The sequence below is a fragment of the Salvelinus fontinalis genome, chromosome 2, assembly GCF_029448725.1.
Source record: "Salvelinus fontinalis isolate EN_2023a chromosome 2, ASM2944872v1, whole genome shotgun sequence".
In the NCBI taxonomy this organism is placed as follows: domain Eukaryota; kingdom Metazoa; phylum Chordata; class Actinopteri; order Salmoniformes; family Salmonidae; genus Salvelinus; species Salvelinus fontinalis.
The window spans coordinates 91,909,853-91,921,356 of record NC_074666.1 but is presented as its reverse complement, the minus strand read 5'-3'; the positions used below and the strand labels follow the sequence as shown (position 1 = coordinate 91,921,356).

The 11,504-nt window shown below is 45.2% G+C and overlaps 1 protein-coding gene across 1 annotated transcript in view; it reads left to right on the top strand.

Annotated features, from left to right (window-relative positions):
- Positions 1-780: 780 nt before the first annotated feature.
- LOC129831726 (germ cell-specific gene 1-like protein) overlaps positions 781-11,504 on the top strand; it is a 30,069-nt gene continuing 19,345 nt past the window's right edge. The window contains exon 1 of the mRNA XM_055895127.1: positions 781-826. The gene's annotated coding sequence lies outside the window, so the exon portion shown is untranslated. The remainder of the gene's footprint in view (positions 827-11,504) is intronic.

Below are 11,504 nucleotides of genomic sequence, written 5' to 3'. Positions count from 1 at the left end.
CACACACACACACACACACACACACACACACACACACACACACACACACACACACTTTTCCAGTCTAATGTTCACAGTGTTTTTCATCCAGATATAATTCCAGCTGCTCTCTTTGTCGTTAACAATATCCCTTTCTTTAAAAAGTTATTTAAAAATCTGAATTGAAACTCTTCTGGCAGACTCACCAAACAATCTGTCCTAGGCTTTGTCCTCCACAAGTGTTTGCTAAGATTTTCATTATGTACTATGTTGATTTGTCAATGGAGAATAAGGCCTGGGATTTAATCCCATCGCGCTTTGTCAGCTTTGTGCCATTTAAAAGGAATTACTGTGTTCTGTTGTCAATGGAGAATAAGGCCAGTGATTCAATTCCATCGCGCTTTGTCAGCTACGCTCCATTTAAAATAAACTCCCGATTGAGCCGACATATGCAGCGTTTACTGTGAATGCGGTCTCCGGGGAACGCAGGAACATTGCCTTTAAAAGGTACAGAGCTGACAAAACACATTCAGATAGAATCCTAGCCTTTTAATATTTAAACTCTTTACTGTGTTAAAATAAAAAATACAAAAAAAGTTAAAATGATTTCTGTTAACAGATATTAACGCTCTTGTACTCTCTCTCTCTCTCTCTCTCTCTCTCTCTCTCTCTCTCTCTCTCTCTCTCTCTCTCTCTCTCTCTCTCTCTCTCTCTCTCTCTCTCTCTCTCTCTCTCTTTCTCTCTCTCTCTTTCTCTCTCTCTCTCTTTCTCTCTCTCTCTCTCTCTCTCTCTCTCTCAGGTGAGAAGTGTCGTAGCTTCATTGATCTGGCTCCGGCCTCAGAGAGAGGTGAGTAATGTGGGTATATATGTGTGTGTGTGTGGTTGTATGTGTTTGTGCTGAGGCCATAGGTCTGGGATTTGTCTGTACCAGGCTGAAGCAGCATCACTACTGAATGGCCTTCTATAGGAGTTAAAGGTGGACTGTACCAGGCTGAAGCAGCATCACTACTGAATGGTCTTCTAGAGGAGTTAAAGGTGGTCTGTACCAGGCGGAAGCAGCATCATTACTGAACGGCCTTCTATAGGAGTTAAAGGTGGACTGTACCAGGCTGAAGCAGCATAACTACTGAATGGCCTTCTATAGGAGTTAAAGGTGGACTGTACCAGACTGAAGCAGCATCACTACTGAATGACCTATAGGAGTTAAAGGTGGACTGTACCAGGCTGAAGCAGCATCACTACTGAATGACCTTCTATAGGAGTTAAAGGTGGACTGTACCAGACTGAAGCAGCATCACTACTGAATGGCCTTCTATAGGAGTTAAAGGTGGACTGTACCAGACTGAAGCAGCATCACTACTGAATGACCTATAGGAGTTAAAGGTGGACTGTACCAGGCTGAAGCAGCATCACTACTGAATGGCCTTCAATAGGAGTTAAAGGTGGACTGTACCAGACTGAAGCAGCATCACTACTGAATGACCTATAGGAGTTAAAGGTGGACTGTACCAGGCTGAAGCAGCATCACTACTGAATGGTCTTCTATAGGCGTTAAAGGTGGACTGTACCAGGCTGAAGCAGCATCACTATTGAATGGTCTTCTATAGGCGTTAAAGGTGGACTGTACCAGGCTGAAGCAGCATCACTACTGAATGGCCTTCTATAGGAGTTAAAGGTGGACTGTACCAGGCTGAAGCAGCATCACTATTGAATGGTCTTCTATAGGCGTTAAAGGTGGACTGTACCAGGCTGAAGCAGCACCACCACTGAACGGCCTTCTGAAACGGGCCCATAGTTATCCTCCAATTCCAGAATAAAGTAGGGCCACATGACAACAGAAACAGACTGACACATAGTGCAACTGGCATTCTCCTATTTACCACATGATATAAATCTTCTGTCTAAAACAGACGTCTTCACTTCCATGTACTGTGCACAATCAATATAGGGATCACTTTTAACACTGATCAACTTGATTGGAATTTGTCGACTAGCGGCAACAACGTTTAGCGCTTTCGCAAAGGCGAAAGCGCACCTGATGCACAACCCCACCGACACACGGAGCCCCGACACAACGTGGGAAATATGAAAAGATAAAACTTCAAATTGAATGAAATGAACAGAACTTCTATCTGGTGAGTGTTATAGGACTTAAAGGTGGACTGTACCAGTCCTGTAAACCTAAACAACTTTTCCCTTTGAGGTAAAAGGCTAATTTAGCTTGAATAAATGAACTTTTCCAAACAGACATTTCCTAGTAAACTGGGCATTGTTAAATATAAAGCTACTGTACCTTACTGCTTACAAAATAACTCAATAATATATATATATATATTTATAAACTGGGTGGTTCAAGCTCTGAATGCTGATTGGCTGACAGCCGATCAGGGTATGACAAAACATGTGTTTTTACTGCTCTAACTACGTTGGTAATCAGTTTATAACAGCAATAAGGCACCTCAGGGATTTGTGGTATATGGGCAATATACCAAGGCTAAGGGATGTATCCAGGCACTCTGCGTTGCGTCATGCAGAAGAGCAGCCCTTACTCGTGGTATATTGGCTCATATACCACACCCCCTCGGTCCTTATTGCTTAAATATACAGTACCAGTCAAAAGTTTGGACACACCCACTCATTCAAGGGTTTTTCTTTATTTTTACTATTTTCTACATTGTAGAATAATAGTGAAGAGATGAAAACTATAAAATAAAACAGATGGAATCATGTATTAACCAAAAAAGTTTTAATCAATTCAAAATATTTTTTATATTTGAGATTCTTCCAAGTAGCCACCCTTTCCTTGATGACAGCTTTGAACACTCTTGGCATTCTCTCAACCAGCTTCATGAGAAATTCACCTGGAATGCATTTGAATTAACAGGTGTGCCTTGTTAATTTGTAGAATTTCTTTCTTTCTTACTGCGTTTGAGCCAATCAGTATGAGCCAACAGAAGATAACCCTATTTGGTAAAAGACCAAGCACATATTATGGCAAGAACAGCTCAAATAAGCAAAGAGAAACAATAGTCCATCATTACTTTAAGACATGAAGGTCAGTCAATCCAAAACATTTCAAGAACTTTGAACGTTTCTTCAAGTGCAGTCACAAAAACCATCAAGAGCTATGATGAAACTGGCTCTCATGAGGACCGCCACAGGAAAGGAAGACCCAGAGTTACCTCTGCTGCAGAGATTAAGTTCATTAGAGTTACCAGCCTCAGACATTGCAACCCAAATAAATGCTTCACAGAGTTCAAGTAACAGACACATCTCAACATCAACTTTTCAGAGGAGAGTGAGTGAACCAGGCCTTCATGGTCGAATTGCTGCAAAGAAACCACTACTAAAGGACACCAATAATAAGAAGAGACTTGCTTGGTCCAAGAAACATGAGCAATGGACATTAGACCGGGGGAAATCTGTACTTCGGTCTGATGAGTCCAAATTTTACATTTTTGGTTCCAACCGCCGTGACTTTGTGGGACGCAGAGTAGGTGAATGGATGATCTCCGCATGTGTGGTTCCCACTGTGAAGCATGGAGGAGGAGGTGTGATGGTATGGGGGTGCTTTGCTGGTGACACTGTCAATGATTTATTTAGAATTCAAGGCACACTTAACCAGCATGGCTACCACAGCACTTTGCAGCGATACGCTATCCCTTCTGTTTTGTGCTTAGTGGGCCTGGACAATGACACCTCCAGGCTGTGTATGGGCTATTTGGCCAAGAAGGAGAGTAATGGAGTGCTGCATCAGATGACCTGGCTTCCACAATCCCTTGACCTCAACCCAATTGAGATGGTTTGGGAGGAGTTGGACCGCAGAGTGAAGGAAAAGCAGCCAATAAGTGCTCAGCATATGTGGGAACTTCTTAAAGACTATTGGAAAAGCATTTCAGGTGAAGCTGGTTGAGAGAATGCCAAGAGCCAAGCTGTCAAGCTGTCATAAAGGCAAAGGGTGGCTACTTTGTTTATCACTTTTTTGGTTACTACATGATTCCATATGTGTTATTTCATAGTTTTGATGTCTTCACTATTATTCTACGATGTAGAAAATATTAAAAATGAAGAAAACCCTGGAATGTGTAGGTGTGTCCCAGCTGTTGACTGGTACTGTATCTAGTCAAAAGTTTGGACACACCTACTCATTTCATGAATGAGGCAGGGTTTGTCAGCTAGGTTTGCGGGCCACATTTTTTCTGAGCCAACAGTCGGCGGGCCAGAACATAATTAGTATATAATATTAGCACAATTAATTGGACTTCACTACAAATAAGAATAACATTTTTAACATATCTGATTGGTACTTAATACATTTTGTGACAATGGGGTTCATAGTAGAGAGGGGTTCCTAGTAGAGAGGGGTTCCTAGTAGAGAGGGGCTCCTAGTAGAGAGGGGTTCCTACTAGAGAGGGGTTCCTAGTAGAGAGGGGTTCCTAGTAGAGAGGGGTTCCTAGTAGAGAGGGGTTCCTAGTAGAGAGGGATTCCTAGTAGAGAGGGGTTCCTAGTAGAGAGGGGTTACTAGTAGAGAGGGGCTCCTAGCAGAGAGGGGCGTCCTAGTAGAGAGAGGTTCCTAGTAGAGAGGGGTTCCTAGTAGAGAGGGGTTACTAGTAGAGGGGTTACTAGTAGAGAGGGGTTACTAGTAGAGAGGGGTTCCTAATAGAGAGGGATTCCTAGTAGAGAGGGGTTCCTAGTAGAGAGGGATTCCTAGCAGAGAGGGGTTCCTAGTAGAGAGGGGTTCCTAGTAGAGAGGGGCTCCTAGTAGAGAGGGGCGTCCTAGTAGAGAGAGGTTCCTAGTAGAGAGGGGTTCCTAGTAGAGAGGGATTCCTAGTAGAGAGGGGTTACTAGTAGAGAGGGGTTACTAGTAGAGAGGGGTTAGTAGTAGAGAGGGGTTCCTAGTAGAGAGGGGTTCCTAGTAGAGAGGGGTTCCTAGTAGAGAGGGGCTCCTAGTAGAGAGGGGTTCCTAGTAGAGAGGGATTCCTAGTAGAGAGGGGTTCCTAGTAGAGAGGGGTTACTAGTAGAGAGGGGTTACTAGTAGAGAGGGGTTCCTAGTAGAGAGGGGTTACTAGTAGAGAGGGGTTCCTAGTAGAGAGGGGTTACTAGTAGAGAGGGATTACTAGTAGAGAGGGGTTCCTAGTAGAGAGGGGTTCCTAGTAGAGAGGGGTTCCTAGTAGAGAGGGGTTCCTAGTAGAGAGGGATTCCTAGTAGAGAGGGGTTCCTAGTAGAGAGGGATTCCTAGTAGAGAGGGGTTCCTAGTAGAAAGGGGTTCCTAGTAGAGAGGGGTTACTAGTAGAGAGGGGTTCCTAGTAGAGAGGGGTTCCTAGTAGAGAGGGGTTCCTAGTAGAGAGGGGTTACTAGTAGAGAGGGGTTACTAGTAGAGAGGGGTTAGTAGTAGAGAGGGGTTCCTAGTAGAGAGGGGTTCCTAGTAGAGAGGGATTCCTAGTAGAGAGGGGTTCCTAGTAGAAAGGGGTTCCTAGTAGAGAGGGGTTCCTAGTAGAGAGGGGTTACTAGTAGAGAGGGGTTCCTAGTAGAGAGGGGTTACTAGTAGAGAGGGGCTCCTAGTAGAGAGGGGCGTCCTAGTAGAGAGGGGTTCCTAGTAGAGAGGGGTTCCTAGTAGAGAGGGGTTCCTAGTAGAGAGGGGTTCCTAGTAGAGAGGGGCTCCTAGTAGAGAGGGGTTCCTAGTAGAGAGGGGTTCCTAGTAGAGAGGGGTTCCTAGTAGAGAGGGGTTACTAGTAGAGAGGGGTTAGTAGTAGAGAGGGGTTCCTAGTAGAGAGGGGTTCCTAGTAGAGAGGGGTTCCTAGTAGAGAGGGGTTCCTAGTAGAGAGGGATTCCTAGTAGAGAGGGGTTACTAGTAGAGAGGGGTTACTAGTAGAGAGGGGTTCCTAGTAGAGAGGGGTTCCAAGTAGAGAGGGGTTACTAGTAGAGAGGGGTTCCTAGTAGAGAGGGGTTACTAGTAGAGAGGGGTTACTAGTAGAGTGGGGGTAGTAGTAGAGAGGGGTTCCTAGTAGAGAGGGATTCCTAGTAGAGAGGGGCTCCTAGTAGAGAGGGGCGTCCTAGTAGAGAGGGGTTCCTAGTAGAGAGGGGTTCCTAGTAGAGAGGGGTTCCTATTAGAGAGGGGTTCCTAGTAGAGAGGGATTCCTAGTAGAGAGGGGTTCCTAGTAGAGAGGGATTCCTAGTAGAGAGGGGTTCCTAGTAGAAAGGGGTTCCTAGTAGAGAGGGGTTACTAGTAGAGAGGGGTTCCTAGTAGAGAGGGGTTCCTAGTAGAGAGGGGTTACTAGTAGAGAGGGGTTACTAGTAGAGAGGGGTTAGTAGTAGAGAGGGGTTCCTAGTAGAGAGGGGTTCCTAGTAGAGAGGGATTCCTAGTAGAGAGGGGTTCCTAGTAGAAAGGGGTTCCTAGTAGAGAGGGGTTCCTAGTAGAGAGGGGTTACTAGTAGGGAGGGGTTCCTAGTAGAGAGGGGTTACTAGTAGAGAGGGGCTCCTAGTAGAGAGGGGCGTCCTAGTAGAGAGGGGTTCCTAGTAGAGAGGGGTTCCTAGTAGAGAGGGGTTCCTAGTAGAGAGGGGTTCCTAGTAGAGAGGGGTTCCTAGTAGAGAGGGGCTCCTAGTAGAGAGGGGTTCCTAGTAGAGAGGGGATCCTAGTAGAGAGGGGTTCCTAGTAGAGAGGGGTTACTAGTAGAGAGGGGTTAGTAGTAGAGAGGGGTTCCTAGTAGAGAGGGGTTCCTAGTAGAGAGGGGTTCCTAGTAGAGAGGGGTTCCTAGTAGAGAGGGGTTCCTAGTAGAGAGGGGTTCCTAGTAGAGAGGGGTTACTAGTAGAGAGGGGTTACTAGTAGAGAGGGGTTCCTAGTAGAGAGGGATTCCTAGTAGAGAGGGGTTCCTAGTAGAGAGGGGTTACTAGTAGAGAGGGGTTCCTAGTAGAGAGGGGTTACTAGTAGAGAGGGGTTACTAGTAGAGAGGGGGTAGTAGTAGAGAGGGGTTCCTAGTAGAGAGGGATTCCTAGTAGAGAGGGGCTCCTAGTAGAGAGGGGCGTCCTAGTAGAGAGGGGTTCCTAGTAGAGAGGGGTTCCTAGTAGAGAGGGGTTCCTAGTAGAGAGGGGCTCCTAGTAGAGAGGGGCTCCTAGTATGGAGGGGTTCCTAGTAGAGAGGGGCTCCTAGTAGAGAGGGGTTACTAGTAGAGAGGGGTTCCTAGTAGAGAGGGGTTCCTAGTAGAGAGGGGCATCCTAGTAGAGAGAGGTTACTAGTAGAGAGGGGTTCCTAGTAGAGAGGGGTTACTAGTAGAGAGGGATTCCTAGTAGAGAGGGGCTCCTAGTAGAGAGGGGCATCCTAGTAGAGAGAGGTTACTAGTAGAGAGGGGCTCCTAGTAGAGAGGGGTTCCTAGTAGAGAGGGGCATCCTAGTAGAGAGCGGTTACTAGTAGAGAGGGGCTCCTAGTAGAGAGGGGTTACTAGTAGAGAGGGATTCCTAGTAGAGAGGGGCTCCTAGTAGAGAGGGGCATCCTAGTAGAGAGAGGTTACTAGTAGAGAGGGGTTCCTAGTAGAGAGGGGTTCCTAGTAGAGAGGGGTTCCTAGTAGAGAGGGGCGTCCTAGTAGAGAGGGGTTCCTAGTAGAGAGGGGTTCCTAGTAGAGAGGGGTTCCTAGTAGAGAGGGGTTAGTAGTAGAGAGGGGTTCCTAGTAGAGAGGGGCGTCCTATTAGAGAGGGGTGTCCTAGTAGAGAGGGGTTAGTAGTAGAGAGGGGTTCCTAGTAGAGAGGGGTTCCTAGTAGAGAGGGGTTCCTAGTAGAGAGGGGTTAGTAGTAGAGTTAATGGGTCTCTATAGGGAGTAAACTTGTTACTTTTGTACCTTGTTATTTAGCTACTTCTTTTAATATCAACAACTCTCACCGTTTACATCTGTTCTGGGATCAGCAAGCTGTTTTACATAGAATCTGGTCTGGGATCAGCAAGCTGTTTTACATAGAATCTGGTCTGGGATCAGCAAGCTGTTTTACATAGAATCTGGTCTGGGATCAGCAAGCTGTTTTACATAGAATCTGGTCTGGGATCAGCAAGCTGTTTTACATAGAATCTGGTCTGGGATCAGCAAGCTGTTTCACATAGAATCTGGTCTGGGATCAGCAAGCTGTTTTACATAGAATCTGGTCTGGGATCAGCAAGCTGTTTTACATAGAATCTGGTCTGGGATCAGCAAGCTGTTTTATATATAATCTGGTCTGGGATCAGCAAGCTGTTTTACATAGAATCTGGTCTGGGATCAGCAAGCTGTTTTACATAGAATCTGGTCTGGGATCAGCAAGCTGTTTTACATAGAATCTGGTCTGGGATCAGCAAGCTGTTTTACATAGAATCTGGTCTGGGATCAGCAAGCTGTTTTACATAGAATCTGGTCTGGGATCAGCAAGCTGTTTTACATAGAATCTGGTCTGGGATCAGCAAGCTGTTTTATATATAATCTGGTCTGGGATCAGCAAGCTGTTTTACATAGAATCTGGTCTGGGATCAGCAAGCTGTTTTACATAGAATCTGGTCTGGGATCAGCAAGCTGTTTCACATAGAATCTGGTCTGGGATCAGCAAGCTGTTTTACATAGAATCTGGTCTGGGATCAGCAAGCTGTTTTACATAGAATCTGGTCTGGGATCAGCAAGCTGTTTTACATAGAATCTGGTCTGGGATCAGCAAGCTGTTTTACATAGAATCTGGTCTGGGATCAGCAAGCTGTTTTACATAGAATCTGGTCTGGGATCAGCAAGCTGTTTTATATATAATCTGGTCTGGGATCAGCAAGCTGTTTTACATAGAATCTGGTCTGGGATCAGCAAGCTGTTTTATATATAATCTGGTCTGGGATCAGCAAGCTGTTTTACATAGAATCTGGTCTGGGATCAGCAAGCTGTTTTACATAGAATCTGGTCTGGGATCAGCAAGCTGTTTTACATAGAATCTGGTCTGGGATCAGCAAGCTGTTTTACATAGAATCTGGTCTGGGATCAGCAAGCTGTTTTACATAGAATCTGGTCTGGGATCAGCAAGCTGTTTGGTGTGTTCTGTCTCCTTCACTTTGATGTTTCCCCGTCATTGTTTTCTCCTCCCATGACTGTTGTTGTTTGGGATGATTTTTAAGACACGGCCACCTGTTTTCTGACAACTAGACGCCACCTGAGTGCGTCATGAACAAGAAGAAGAAGAAGAAGAATCTTTTTACGTTCACATTCAATTCCCAGAACTAATTCTCTTGGATTGGTTACTTTAAAAAGCTTTGTCACCGCACGCACGCACACGCACACGCACACTCACACGCACACACGCGCACACACACACACACACACACACACACACACACACACACACACACACACACACACACACACACACACACACACACACACACACACACACACACACACACACACACACAGTTTTCCTGTTAATGTAATGAATTCAGAGATAGTAAATGTTTTATAGGTGTCTCAGCTACTTGAGAATATTGACAGACTGAGCCCTCTCTCTCCTGTTTCCTTGGATGTCTCCCAAATGGCACCCTGTTCCCTACATAGTGCACTACTTTGACCAGAGCCCTATAGAGCCCTGTTCCCTACATAGTGCACTACTTTGACCAGAGCCCTATAGAGCCCTGTTCCCTACATAGTGCACTACTTTGACCAGAGCCCTATAGAGCCCTGTTCCCTACATAGTGCACTACTTTGACCAGAGCCCTATAGAGCCCTGTTCCCTACATAGTGCACTACTTTGACCAGAGCCCTATAGAGCCCTGTTCCCTTTATAGTGCACTACTTTTGACCCGTATTGGTTAAAGTCTAAATGGACTAGGGTACACCCTGGTCAGAAGTAGTTCACCATGTAGAGAGGTAAAGGTAAAGTCTAAATGGACTAGGGTACACCCTGGTCAGAAGTAGTTCACCATGTAGAGAGGTAAAGGTAAAGTCTAAATGGACTAGGGTACACCCTGGTCAGAAGTAGTTCACCATGTAGAGAGATAAAGGTAAAGTCTAAATGGACTAGGGTACACCCTGGTCAGAAGTAGTTCACCATGTAGAGAGATAAAGGGTGTCATTTAGGATGTATGTCTTGTGTTCGTGTCATTAAATTACTGACTAACGAGTCACGTTGTCATATATCTGATTCTGTCTTTCATGAGGTCGGAGAGAAGCAGCACAGTACAGCCTATCAACTCTCATCCCAAAGCTAGGAAAATGTATCCTAGTCTGTCCCCCAAGCTATCAGAGATGTATTCAACTCTCATCCCAAAGCTAGGAAAATGTATCCTGGTCTGTCCCCCAGCTATCAGAGATGTATTCAACTCTCATCCCAAAGCTAGGAAAATGCACTGGTGGATGAGAGGGCAAATGACAATCATTCTGAATCCCAGAGAAGACAGTAGAAACGTCCATATGCTCAGCAAGTAATCGTGCCTCCTAAACGCTGTCATGACGTGGCCCTTTCTGGGTATAGATCACGGCTTCCCACTCTCTTCTACACCCAGGTTCTGTTATCTCAGGTCGTAAATTCCTGTCGGAGACTCTCTCCCCCTGGCCATGCAGAAAGAGAGACACAGAGAGAACAAAGGATTTTACATGGCGAACTCCTAAATCCCAAAAATGGGAATATGAAACAAAATGTCCACTTGTGAGGAGGTGGGAATGGTCCGTGGACACTTAAGGGACGGGTATGATGAGTGTGTTTCATTTGATGACCTCAGAGAGGACAGGAAACACACATGACTATATATCTCTGAATGTGTACATTTCCCAATTATGGTGTTTGCATCTAATTCTTGTATAAAATGAATGAGTAAAGATGAAACTATTTGTGAAATGATGTAATGTGATGTTAAACCTTTAATGTGAGAGAATTGTATTCCATCTACAGTTTAACTAGTCAGTAGCCACACCCCCGTGAGCACAGACATGATCTGGTGTCATAGAACCGTCTTTTCTATTGTTACGAATAAAACCTCCTCCTGAGGAAATACTCTTCAGACCACACGTACCTCGGTGTAAACTGAGGTAGCACAGGTTTGAGTATCAAGACTAAGCAAACCCACAGCGTGAGCTGTGATTGTGAATAGTTATCGAATTCCTAACCATACCACGTGGAGTATTGGCTACACGGCTGGAAATGGTTCAACTCTGAGGCTATCGATGCCTACAGAATAAAAGCAAATCTTAGATATAAATAACTAGTCTGCTGCTAGAAATTGTCAACCTGGGATGCGATTACCGACAACCGCCGAAACACCTATTCTATGAAAATAATTTCTGAATGGTGCTCTGAAGTATCCATTCTAACCGACGAAATACTTTGATCTTTAGGGAAACAGAAAGAGACTCGGATGAACTCTCCAGCAGACGGACTGACGATTCCAACAGAGATCACAACGACACACTGGGCGTAAACATATATTGATTGCAATTATTCCCGAACGAGTGGGCGTTCATGTGCAAAGGATTAGCATTTCAATTAATATGATTATCAACTATGTAGTGATCTCTTTTTCCTTTCCCGCTCTGTCTCTGTCC